Raw genomic sequence first — 13,377 nt, forward strand, 5'->3', positions numbered from 1 at the left:
CTTGTACGAGTTCTACTTGACTAATCGAAGCCCAAGTGAATGTTCCCCAGAGCATAAGGGATCCGCCGCGCCGGCCGGAGTGGCCGTGCGGCTCTAGGCGCTGCAGTGTGGAGCCGAGCGACTGCTACGGTCGCAGGTTCGAATCCTGCCTCGGGCATGGATGTGTGTGATGTCCTTAGGTTAGTTAGGTTTAATTAGTTCTAAGTTCTAGGCGACTGATGACCTCAGAAGTTAAGTCGCATAGTGCTCAGGGCCATTTGAACCATTTGGATCCGCCGCCGGCTTGTCTCCGTCCCACATTACAGGTGTAAAGGGGCTGTTTCCGAGAAGACGACGGATTCGCGGCTTCTCATCGGCATGACGAAGAAGGCATTGGGATTCATCAAGCCATGCAACGATCTGCCACTGCCTCAACGTCAAGTCCCTATGTTCACGTGCCCAGTCCAGTCGTAGTTGCCGATGGCGTGGTGTTAACATTAGCACATGTACGGGTCGTCGGCTGTGGATCTCTTCGTTAGGAGTGTTGGGTGCACTGTCTTTTCAGACGCACTTATACTGTTCCCAGTATTAAAGTCTGTTGATAGTACCACCAGAGTTCGCCTCCTGTCCTCTTTTACTAGTCTGCCCAACCTACATTGTCTGACATCGTAGCCGGCCGATGTGGCCGAGCGGTTCTAGGCGCTTCAGTCTGGAACCTCACGACCGCTGCTGTCGCAGGCTCTAATCCTGCCTCGGGCATGGATATGCGTGATGTCCTTAGATTAGTTAGGTTTAAGTAGTTCTAAGTTCTAGGGGACTGATGACCTCAGATGTTAAGTCCCATAGTGCTCAGAGCCATTTGAACCATTTTTGACATCCTAATGAGGGGTGGCTGGTCCAACCCGTTGACGTCTGGATATGGCTTCACCTTGGTTTCATCACGTGTTGAAGACACTCACTACAGCACTTCTCGAACACACGACAGGTCTTGCAGTTTCCGAAACGCGCGTGCCGATCCTCTGGGGCATCACAAGCCGTCCTCTGTGAAACTCAGGTAGACCACGTGCCTTCCCCATTCTACACACGGGCAGCACGCTCACTGCGTGCGTCTGGCTAGCAGTCAAATCTCGGCAGGTGACGCTGATATCGCCTGGACGGATTTATATCGATAGTTGGTCAGTGGTCATAATTTTCTGTCTGATAAGTGTATAATATGTGTTTTTTCTCTTAGCGATTTCTGGAATAATTTCAGTTTTTGACTCATCCAGAAACTAAAGTGTGTGACATAGTATGAGTGAGGTATCAGAAGAATGAATGGACGAGTGTGAGCGAAATCTAATAAATCAAAACTGTAAACCTTACAGAATTAATGAGCATTGTCCATTTGGGTGTTTATCTTTTCTTTGGCGTAGTAGCCACTTCATACACACGTAAGACCCACGACTGAAAGAAGACTGCTTGCTATAGGGACAAACGAATGTAATTCCAGAGAATCAGTGTGAAGTAAAAAGAAAATGTAATGAAACGGGTCCATACTCACATTCCCGCCGATCCCTATTCTGGGAAAATTTTGCATTGTTGGCAGCACATGAAATATGCCTGGGCGGTCCTGCAACATAGCCCGGGGTGAAATTTTTCTCCCTGGTCTCCGCAGAAACGAAACATGTCTGCCAGTGGCCTGGCTCGTTTCTTCTATTTCTGCCTCTTTGAAAAAAGTAATGGATATGGAATTCACGAAGGAAAGTAGTAATTTAAGATCAATAGCTAGTATCTTCCTCACACCATCTTTCAGTTGCTATTCAGATACACCTCCCAGTAGAGGCCAAACATAAGCATTGTTTTTATCATTGCAAGAGTAAATGCGCTTTCAATTTGTAGCTAAACCTCTATGGCCGTAATCATCCTGTGGTGTTCCGGGTCTTCTTATTTCCGTGCTTGCTATGAAAATAGGACGAGGATTTCCACCTTATGCAAGACACCTTTGCAGTTTCGTTTTACCCAGACACGTTTCAACACTTTTTTGCTATCTTCAGTGGGTTATTTTATTTTCTGACTTGACAACGACCGCAACTCACAGAAATCAGCGTCTTCATCTCGCGAAATCATATGAGAAAACATCACAACATCAAAGCCATGACAAGTTGTTGATTGTGTAGCAGACTAACTACCAACATAAATACCCAATAGCTCCCTGTAAGTAAGAAGATAAAATAACCCATTGAAGATAGCACAAAAGTGCTGAAACATATCTAGGTAAAACGAAACTGAAAAGGTGTCTAGCATAAAGCGGAATTCCTCGTCCTACACAGCCAGTGTGCCTCAGGACTGGGGCAGGCTCGATATGGAATAAGAAAATGTGAGTCTCGAGAATCAACAACCTGGTCGTTGAGTGGGTACTGCATTTGTGCCCCCTCACAGATGGCAGATTATTACGTTTCACTAACAGTCTGTGGGAGGGGAAGTTTAGAAGGACAGACACCACTTGCATGCTGTGAGGAAACACATTGTCGCATACCAACCCAACATATGGCATCCTCTTGTGTGCTGGAAATCTTATTGGCTACGAACTTGAGAATTCTTTGTGCATAGATATGCCACGACAGAGCGGCTCCGACTCGTAAGTTTTCTCCATTTATTTTCAGAGACGCTGGCTTTGGCAATGCTTTAGTTAGTCTTTAGTGAGTAATGCAGTCCTTGTCGCCCTGATGTCACTTCTCAAGACCCCAAGACTAGGAGGATGCGTCCATTTGGCACCGTGAAGTCAACTGGCAAGTCCAGGGACGCAACTCCCCTGTTTGTCAAAGTGACTAGACACTGGAATGGGAAAGTTTCTGAATACAGGTATGTCGCGACGTACTGAAGCCATACAGGCCGTTAATTAGCTCTCTCTCTCTCTCCTCTCTCTCTCTCTCTCTCTTTCTCTCTTCATTCTCCCTCCCTTTTCCTGCATGGGAGCTACCAGTTTAATATTTTCAGAATTTACTTAGGACGGGTTTCGAACAGTCGATCACAATGTCTCGCTGGCTTACCAATAGTTACACGTTTCGATTGGCTGGGAGACGCTCAACAGAGGACGCAACCAAAGTGTTTGACACTTCGCATCCGACCTCAGATCTCGATAGACGCAGAGATTCTGATCCTGAGTTCAGATTTCAACTGGGGCAGACACTGCCTTCAAACTGTGATGGCGGCTTTTGTTTTGGTAAGCGCAGCTTTTCTGGGTAGCATGTAGGTTCGAATAGATAATCTTAATCCAGAAAGAGTTTTATGGAGACAGGCTATTTACTCAGTTTCATGCGAATGATTCCATTAGTTCATTTTCCAGATTCACGAGTGGACATCGTTTTAATGAATTGTTTCCACACTTTCCTGCAAGATTACTAATATGGCTAAGTTAGTTTTATTACATGTCTGCCTAACATACCCTTCATATAGCATGATCCACGTAATGGTTCCTGTCCCCATCTACATCTACATATACATGATTAGTTTGCAGTTTACAGCTAAGTGCCTTGAAGAGGGTTCATTGAACTACCTTCAAGCTACTTCTCTACCGTTCCACTCTCCAATAGGGGGAAGGAGGGGGGCGGGGGACGAACACTGAAATCTTTCTGTGCGAGTTCTGATTTCTCTTATTATATTACAATGATAATGTCTCGCGATGTAGGTGGGTGTTAACAGGATAGGAGGAAGTTGGTGGCGGAATTTCACGAGAAAGTCCTGCCGCAACGAGAATGGTGTCCCACTTATGTGTCATATCCGTAGCACTCTCTCCCCTATCTCGCGATAACGAAAAACAAACTGTCATTAGAAGTTTTTCGGTGTCCTCCGTCAGTCCTATCTGATGCTGATCCCACATAGTGCAGGAATACTCCAGAAGAAGGCGGACACCCGTTATGTAAGTAGTCTCTTTAGCAGACCTGTACATTTTCTAAGTTCTCTGCCAATAAATCTCAGTGTTTCGTTTGATTTACCCACAACATCACCTATGTGATCATTTCGATTTCAGTTATTCGTGATTGGTATCCTTAAGCATACAGCCTTTAGATGTGTGCGATTTATAGGGTGTAACGTCCCCTTAGAAAAATTTATGAATTACTGTGATGATAAAACTCTTACGCTATTTGATTTTCAAACAGCTGAGCAAAACTGAACGTACTCAGGCATTTCACTCTTTACCTATTCTGATCAACACTAAGCTGACACACAACATTTTTAGCGCAACGCAATCGGACTTTCAAAAATCCCTACAAAAGAATGGCCCTGACTAATAATAACCTGTACCTTTCAATAATCACGTACCTCACAAATATCTTCGTTGCTCGAACTACTGCAATATAGTGAGCGTCACTACTGCCAGCTAAATAAAAGATTCTAACTACTGAAGGGATTTACTAGAGATAGGCATAGTTAGCAAATGAAAGATTTTGATAAAGAACCAACAATGTATTTACCTTAACAGTGTTCAAAAGTTATAATATATATGTATATCAGTTCATGACATCCAGTCTTACAAATTTGTGGTCTCTGATGGACACACGTCCAGACCATCCACTTTCAAAATTCCGCCATCTCACTCCCCACATCCATCACTGCTGGCGGCAAATCTCCAACTGCGCAACGCAACGCGCTGTTCACATCCAGATGCCCAACACTACAATAGCAAACAACAATGCAAACCAGCCACAGAATGCACACATCACAGCCAGTGATTTTCATACAGAGCGCTACGTGGCGTTACCAATAAAAAAACCTAAGCAGCCTAGTTACAAACCGCACGACCGCTACGGCTGCAGGTTCGAATCCTGCCTTGGGCATGGATGTGTGTGATGTCCTTAGGTTAGTTAGGTTTAAGTAGTTCTAAGTTCTAGGGGACTGATGACTACAGCAGTTAAGTCCCATGGTGCTCAGATCCATTTGAACCATTTCTTGACTTCTGTACAGAGCGCCGATTGCTGACACTGTCAAACATCTGACGAATGAGTGGTTTAACTCTGATATGTACCAGGTGCTAAGGCGCTTTACCTCATAATCGGAAATGACACTTTATATGGAATCGATAGCGGAATAATTCAATGTATCTCACGAAAAATAATGTTTTCTGCATTAATTAAATTTCCACGACTTTTTGGAGAACTGTTTCCCCGTTATTCGTAAGTCGTATCTGGCTACCAAGCTGTCGTTGACCTCGTTCTTACCTAGCCGTTGTAGTGTAACTTTAAAAACGAAATGAAAATTTTTATTAGTAAATGTTTTTGACGGAGAAAATTTCGAATTTGGTTCAAATATGTGGACTGTACTACTGCTGGTCCTCTCCTGGAATTACATTTAAATGGACGTCTCTGGCTGTGCCAATGGTAAAGAAAGAAAGTACAATTTAATTAAAATTATTAAATAAAGTAACAAATACCTACAATTTTTTGCATAGCGTGTCATTTATGAAATAGATTTATAAAAATCTCTGAAAGGACTTTTTCAGATTTTTGTCAGATAGAGCGTCATTAGCATTTGGACGCGCACATTCCGTACACCGTTATCTAAGCTCCCGTATTTGCATTGAAACTACCTCCTTGTGACGAAGGAAAAATAAATAATAAAAAAATTTAGTTGAATGTATAAGAAAAATCTTTTCTTTTCTTGCGTCCTATTTATTTGTTACACTACAACATATTGCTGGCTGTGACGTCACTAGTGCTCATCTATCACCAAATACCGCAATATTTGTGACCTGCGTCCGGCACATCAGCTTCGTATGTTGGACGGATGACACACTGTTCTGTTTTCCAAACAACTGTTTGTTCAGAAGATATTTTCCAAAGATTGTATCCCAATCGTTTCTTTTACGTACTAAGCTGTTCTTGCAACCGATCGTCCGATAACAACAGGAGCTTAGTAGAACTGTAGGCGCTAATTCCCTCCGCCAAGGACACCTCTCCACGCATCGATAATACTCCCCCTCGCAATGGTAGGCAACATGCCATCTCATGTGTTACTACTCATTTTCCGCACTTAAAGTCAACTTCGGTGTTCTACAGATTTCGTCGAAGATTGGAGGTCACATATAATTGTTTCAGTTGTGAAGAGAGATAAACATAAGTGCTAGTCAAATTCGTACCGGTCCATTCTGCTTTCCTCTTTTATTGGGAAAATACTTGGACAATTTTTTAAACAAAGTTTAGTGATTGAAATCACGACGTCTCTTGGGTTTATTCCAGTTTAGCTTTCCAACGGGAAGAATCAAGATTAACATTATCAATCTTTTTTCAGTAGCCTTCTGTAATAATGAAAAGGCCACAACAGTGTTCCTAGATATAAAAGGAGCATGTGAAATTGTAAACACAGGTATTTGCCTTTAGAAATAAGAACTTTTGGTGTCCAGAAAAAAAAGCCTTTTATAAAGTAGAATGTATCAATCGGAAAGATAAGATTTCGTCAAATTGCGGGGTAGAAGGATAGCCCTCACATTGCCTGCAACCGTCTCCAACAAGGATCAATTCTCAGTCCTTTGCCGTAAGGTGTGTACATCATGCATAGCGACCTCCTCTCCTGTGACGACCTACTCATCTCAGAGTAGAATTTACACCCTATGTCCTCAGTTATTTCTTAGATACATTCCAAACTCCGTCGTTTCCTGAAATTTGAACGCTCTACATCTCTATATCAGTGTGTGGATTATTAAACACAAGCTGCCCAAAACTACATGTTTTGGGACAAGATTACATTATCAGATTCTTCAATTTAGTATGCCATTAATTACAGCCAAAAATAAAAAGCATGCAGCTTGATGTGCCTGATGGTATATACAGTTTAAAGTAGATAACGGAATCCTGCGACCCGAAACATATGTGTTTACAAAATCACGCACTGCACAACCGGTGTACGATGATCTCCGTACTGATAGCGTAATTCGGTTGTACTATGCCTTCACAAAGTATCACTCTCCACCTCCTTCTAGTACCATAAAATTTATTATCATTTATTGCCTATTTTGAGCAGATAATATTTCCAGAAAAGAAAAAGAAAAGTAGTAATAATGAGTTAATTAAACAAACTGTATTGTCCAGCCACATAAATGTGACCACCTGTCAAAAGCCTGAGTTACCACCTTTAACAGAGAGGACCGCTTGTGTAAAGGGTCAGTGAGGTTCTGGAAGGTATCGTTAGAGATATCGAGACATGCTGACTTCAGTGCCATGGTTTCTCATTCGAGGATCAATGGCGCGATCAGGTCGAAGGACGTCGTCCAACAGGTTGTCGATTAGATCTAAATCCGGGGATTTTATGGCCAGGGGAGCCCGCTGTACACATCGCGCCAACCACGCACACTCACTGCGAGTTGTGTAACACGTTGTATTGCCCTGCTGGTAGATGCTATATTAAAAGAAATTGCTTATTGGGGGGGGGGGGGGGCGGGGAGGGAAGTGATCCCTAAGAATGAATTGTGCCTTCCAGAATGACGAGATCACCCAGGGAACGCCACGGAAACATTACCCAGACCTTAATGTCCCTTCCGCCAGCCTGGACATTTAAGATTGTTTCAGGACGCTGGCAATCTATCCGATAGAGCATAAGACGCGTTTATTCTAAACATGCCACCTGTCGCCACTACGCTTCTTAGTAGATCTCCTGTAGCAATAGCGGAGAGCAAATTCCAGTCTTCGCCTCCCATGAACAGCTGTCAGAAATGGTGGAGGAACCAGGCGCCTGCTGTGGAGGCTCAAAAGCAGTCACGTTCGCTGAGCGGTCCTTGAGGAGACACTGGGCGTCCAGTTGCTTAGCAGCTGCAAGTCTATTCACCCGCACACATCTCTGCAGCCGTTGTTCGCCCTAGTCATATATGGCCCGTGATACACCACAGTTGGCATAGCTTTTGGATACGCCATTTTTCCGTGCGTGGTATAATTCAACCACAGCGACACGTAAGTAGTATGCAAACTTAGACGTTTCGGAAATGCTTCCCCTTCTGAGCGCGAAAACCTATGATCATGCCCCTTTGGGCGTCAGATGAATCGTTCTGTTTCCGTATTGCTATAACGACTGCACTGTTCTCCGCCCCCGCCTCCCCCGCACCCACCCGCTCACCTCTATCATCCATATGCCGTTCAAATGTTTCAAATGGCTCTGAGCACTATGCGACTTAACTTCTGAGGTCATCAGTCGCCTAGAACTTAGAACTACTTGAACATAACTAACCTAAGGACATCACACACATCCATGCCCTAGGCAGGATTCGAACCTGCGGCAGTAGCGGTCGCTCGGCTCCAGACTGTAGCGCCTAGAACCGCACGGCCACTCCGGCCGGACCATAGGCCGTACACTGCCAGCGTCGCCACATGACGCCTGTGAGTGGTTGTTGCACGTTGACGTCAAACAGAGGCGGTGCTCACACTAGTGAGACTCGACCGTGCAAAAACTGTCGATTTATTAAGAAATGGTGTTTAGTAAAAATATTGGCTTTTAAGAATAGAAATAATCAGTCGTCAGCAGCAAATTTTATTTATTAAATGAACTCCTTGACCATTTCCTACAAATTAATTTGTAATCTGCAGAAGATGATACAATTAATATTACATCGAAAAACAATCTGCAAGCAAACTCTGGACGACAGAGTCCTTCGTTAAAACTTTAGTGAAGGACTCTATCGTCTAGAGTCTACTTGACGACTTTCTGAAGATGACAAATTAATTTGGTGAAACTAGCCAAGTAATTATTTTAACAAATGGTTTGTGTAGCTGATGACTACTGATTATGTCTATTCTTAAAACGGGCTTGACAGCTGCTGATTTACAGCCATGAATAAAATTTTTAAGCAAAATTTTGTGCATGGCTGCACGTTCAGAGACCGTGAATAGTTACAATTAAAAGAAAACAGTCCTCGCTTACTAATTTTTAACGAATTAACCGGGTTTCGACACTGCTAGGAGTGTCTTCCTCAGAATCTACACCACAGAATGGTCTATAACATCGTCACAGAATTATGACTAAAAACGTATGGTACAAATTATAAGTACGGAATTATCGTGGAAGACTGGTAGTACTTATATGTCATTTAGAAAATGATAAATATCCCAAAAGGGCATTAGTCACGAAGATATTTAAGATAAAAAAGAAACTGTGATGGCGAGCCACTGAGGGCTGCTCGTTACTTGCGTGGTGCAGCTTGTAAATTCTGAAGAAGACACTCCTAGCAGCGTCGAAACTTGGTTAATTCGTTAAAAATTAGTGATCAAGGGTTGTTTTCTTTTAATTAGAAAATTTTTAAGAAAATGTTAGTAATTTAGAAGAGAAAGCCTTGACAAGACGGTTGCCCGACGCCGTCAATGATCAGAAAGAATATTCTTTACGTAGTTTTGTAGCTACGTCTCGGTTTTGTGTGCGTCCGCTTCACTATCTGTTTATGTATCACTCTATGATGTTTAATTTTCACTGTCGTCACTGCTAGCATTTGGTGATATTTTTGGTCTGTGTGCGGGTCTATACGACCTCTCTCTTGCGTACTCTTCTTGTAATGTTCTTGAAAGAGTGTCCGCTGTTTTACCTAGGTCCACAACTTTGTACACGTCTTTATGACGATGATATTTCACGTCAACAGTGTAAATCCGACCGAACACATCTGGCGCCGCCAGCCGGGGTAGCCGAGCGGTTCTAGGCGCTACAGTCTGGAACCGCGCGACCGCTACGGTCGCAGGTTCGAATCCTGCCTCCGGCATAGATGCGTGTGATGTCCTTAGGTTAGTTAGGTTTAAGCAGTTCTAAGTTCTAGGGGACTGATGACCTGAGAAATTAAGTCCCATAGTTCTCAGAGCCATTTGAACCATTTGAACATCTGGCGCCAGAGCTCCTGGCCGCCCTCCTCGGTATTGACGGGAATTTGGTGACTTTTGTTTGCAGATGTGGTGCCGCCTCCCTCCAGCGACCTGCAAAGGCCTCATAGCGTCCATGCCACGAAGCGTCGCCGCTGGGTTCCTGACGGAGTTGTGCTCTGATCAGACAGAACATCATGACCACTGACTTAATATCGATACAAACCCGTCCAGATGATAGCAGCGTCACCTGCCGAGGAATGATTGCTAGTCAGGCACACTCACGGCGCTTATCAGTGAGCGTGCTGTCTGCACGTCGAATGTGAAAGGCACGCGATCTATCTGAGTTCGACCGACGGCAGATTGTGATGGCCGGGAGGCTCAGTAAGACCATTTTGGAAACTGCATGACCTGTCGGATGTTGGAGCAGTGCTGTGGAAGTGTTTTCGACACGTGCGAAACCAACCTGAAACCACGTCCTGACATCATTATAGATGTCAAACATCGTAGGCTAGGCAGATTGTAAAACAGAACAGGCGGCGAACTGTGGCAGACTTTAATGCTCGGCAGAGTACCAGTGTGTCTGAACACACAGTGCACCGTACTCTCTTGACGATGGATCTTCGCAGCCGACGACCCATTGAAACGTCCCCTTTGAAGAATTTTACATGTGAAACGTCCACTTAGAATAATTTTACAAGACTGTGCTTAACCTGGCACACAATAATTTTAGCGCAACGCAATCTGACTATCTAAAAATCCCTGCAAAAGAATGGCCCTGACAAACATTAAACTATACCTTTTACAAATCACTTACCTCACAAAAATCTTCACTGCTCGAACTACTGCAATACGGCGAGCGCCACTACTGCCAGCTAAATAAAAGATTCAAACTACTGAAGGCACTAACTACTGATAGGGATAGTTAGCAAATGAAAGATTTTAATAGAGAACAAACACTGTATTTACCTTAATATTCATAATTAACATCCAGTATTACAAAACTCCGCCATCTCTCTCCCCACATCCACCACTGCTGGCGGCTCACCTCCAACTGCCCAGCGCTATGCGCTGTTCGCATCCAGCTATAGCAGTTCATGACAACAATGGCAGACAACAATGCAAATTAGCCACTATATGAGTTATTTGATTATGCTATGTATCTGTTATGATGAAATATGGAAAAAGTGTCGACGAATAAGGTAAGGAGTAATGAATAGAAGTTAGGGACTCTTGACTTGTGAAATAGGATGTTGGAAACCAAGAATCGTACTTTAAGAGTTATGAAATGTGTGTGTACATGCGTGAATGTATCACAATGCAAGCGAAAATATTTTGGACACTGTCATATCAATAGCATTTTGTTTCTACAGATTTGCAACGCTAATTGTTGACCTGTGAAATTTTGTATATGAGACTGTCACTGTAGCGAAAACTGCTGTCGTAAATGTTTCCGTAAGAAAGTTAAGTGACCTCCTGCACATAATGCGACGTGGGCACCCAGGTGTGTCAGACACCTGGAGAACAAGCCTTTTCAGACGCTCAGGTAGAAAAGAAAGCCATTAGGGTGTGCCAGAGGCACAGGTGGAAGAGAAGGACAAAGAGAGGCCTATACCCCTGTTTATGACATTCCTTTGTAGAGGGCATCGCTAATGCGACACGCTCGTTACTTGAAAACATATGATTTTTGTAATGCGTTGTGGGCACACAGCTGTGTCAAACACCTGGAGAACAAGCCATTAGGGCGTGCCTTTCATCGCTAATGCGACACCCTCGTTACTTAAAAAAACATATGATTACTCGCACTTTGTGCTAATTATTGAAATGCTTATGAATTGACAAGAAATATTTTTACATCTGCACACCTGATTATGACAAGAGTCTTTGTACGAGAGTTGAGAGCAATTAACTTATGAAATGAAATGTCACATGACTACTGAATGACATTTTTATGCTTTGGTTTGCGTAATTGCTTATTTCATTTGATATCTGGTTTCCAGCTGTGTTGCAGCATTGCTTTTATAAAATGAAATGCATTTGCTAATGTGAACTCTTTCTGTCAACAGATCTATTAAATGATAATTTTGTAATCCACATTCTTTAAAAAAGGAGCACTTGGAAAGGAAAGAACAATAAGAAGTAACTAATAATAGTAACACTTAATTTTCTTTTCAGGTACATGGTAATTTTTTTTTTTACAATCAGTTGTTATGGTGCACCACTTTAATTACATAGACATTAAGATGTGAATATGCATTTCCCTTGTCTGCATTGTTGTTTTTCCTGTAATATTTTTTCTGCTTGAGCTATGTCATGTTTAGGTATAAGTTGCTGCTGTTTGTCAGGCATAGTGTTACTGAATTTGACTTTGTGTTACTCTTCTAAGCTAGTTTTTCTTGTTTCCTGCATTGCCTTATATTAGTTGTAATATTGCACTTGCTTTGCTAATTTATGCTGCTAGCTTTGCCAATTTGCATTTTTTGTCATTTTTGTTTGTGTTGATTTGTTGTGATGCTGCATTGCCTCGTCCCTTGGTATATATATCTGAGCTCAGTAGATTTAAGTTAGCTTAAGAGGGGGTAGACTATATAAGAAACTGACTATGGAGAATAGGTAAAGAATGCATTGCGAAGAAAGATTTGGGCCCCAATGAGTATTGTACAATCAGAAATAATTATTTTGAAAGAAATATGAATAGAATACAGGAAGGAGGTATAGGTAGGATTATCTTGGAAATAAATAATGAGGTAAGAAATATGTGAACACATAAATACAGAAAGCATGCTTGGATAGGATTTTTTTTGGTGGAAGCAAAGGTTGAAATAAGACGAACGATCTATGGAATGAAGGGAGATCTCCAAGCAAAATACTGCAGTAAACCAAACCCTGTCCTTTCCTCTTTGCTGCTTTTTCCAAATATGTAATTGTGTGTTGTCCTTTCCTTTTGGTGTTATCCCACTATGTGTTTGTGTACCCTTGTGTATTTGTGTTTTTCCTGTCTTTATGTGTTTAGCTGATGAGAGCTCTGTTGTAGACTTTTTCTAATAATATGTTATTTACTTTGTAAAGATGCTTAGACATTATTTATTCTGTGTTGTTTTCATGCTCAAGTGTGAAGTTGACGTTTCAAAAGTGATTCTGATCTTTTATGTATGTACTCATGTTATCATTCCTGTAACACTGATGAATATGTTTATTTCTATTCTTTTGTAAAGCCCCTATTACTACAAATATTATCTGTATTTTTATGTCTTTAATGTTGTATTTTGTACCTTTGTAATTGTATTCTTATGTTATATAATTGTAATTGCCGCCAGTTAATCAAATTAAGCAACTTGTACGCATTCATTTCACTGCACACATTCTGTTGGTCATAGTATATGGACAATATGTGAGAAGTAGGGACTGATAGTGTTTGCACGTGTGTTAATAATTCAGCAAGGGACTGGATAACAGCATTGCTGGTTCTAAGGACAGTTCCAAAAACTTTGTGAGTGCACAAGTGGTGGTTATGGACTTGCTCTATTATCCGCAAGACTCTTCAATGGTGATTGTGCACCTGCACAGTCGCAACAGATGGCTGCTGGCCATCTCT

Source organism: Schistocerca cancellata, chromosome 2 (genome assembly GCF_023864275.1).
Source record: "Schistocerca cancellata isolate TAMUIC-IGC-003103 chromosome 2, iqSchCanc2.1, whole genome shotgun sequence".
Lineage (NCBI taxonomy): Eukaryota > Metazoa > Arthropoda > Insecta > Orthoptera > Acrididae > Schistocerca > Schistocerca cancellata.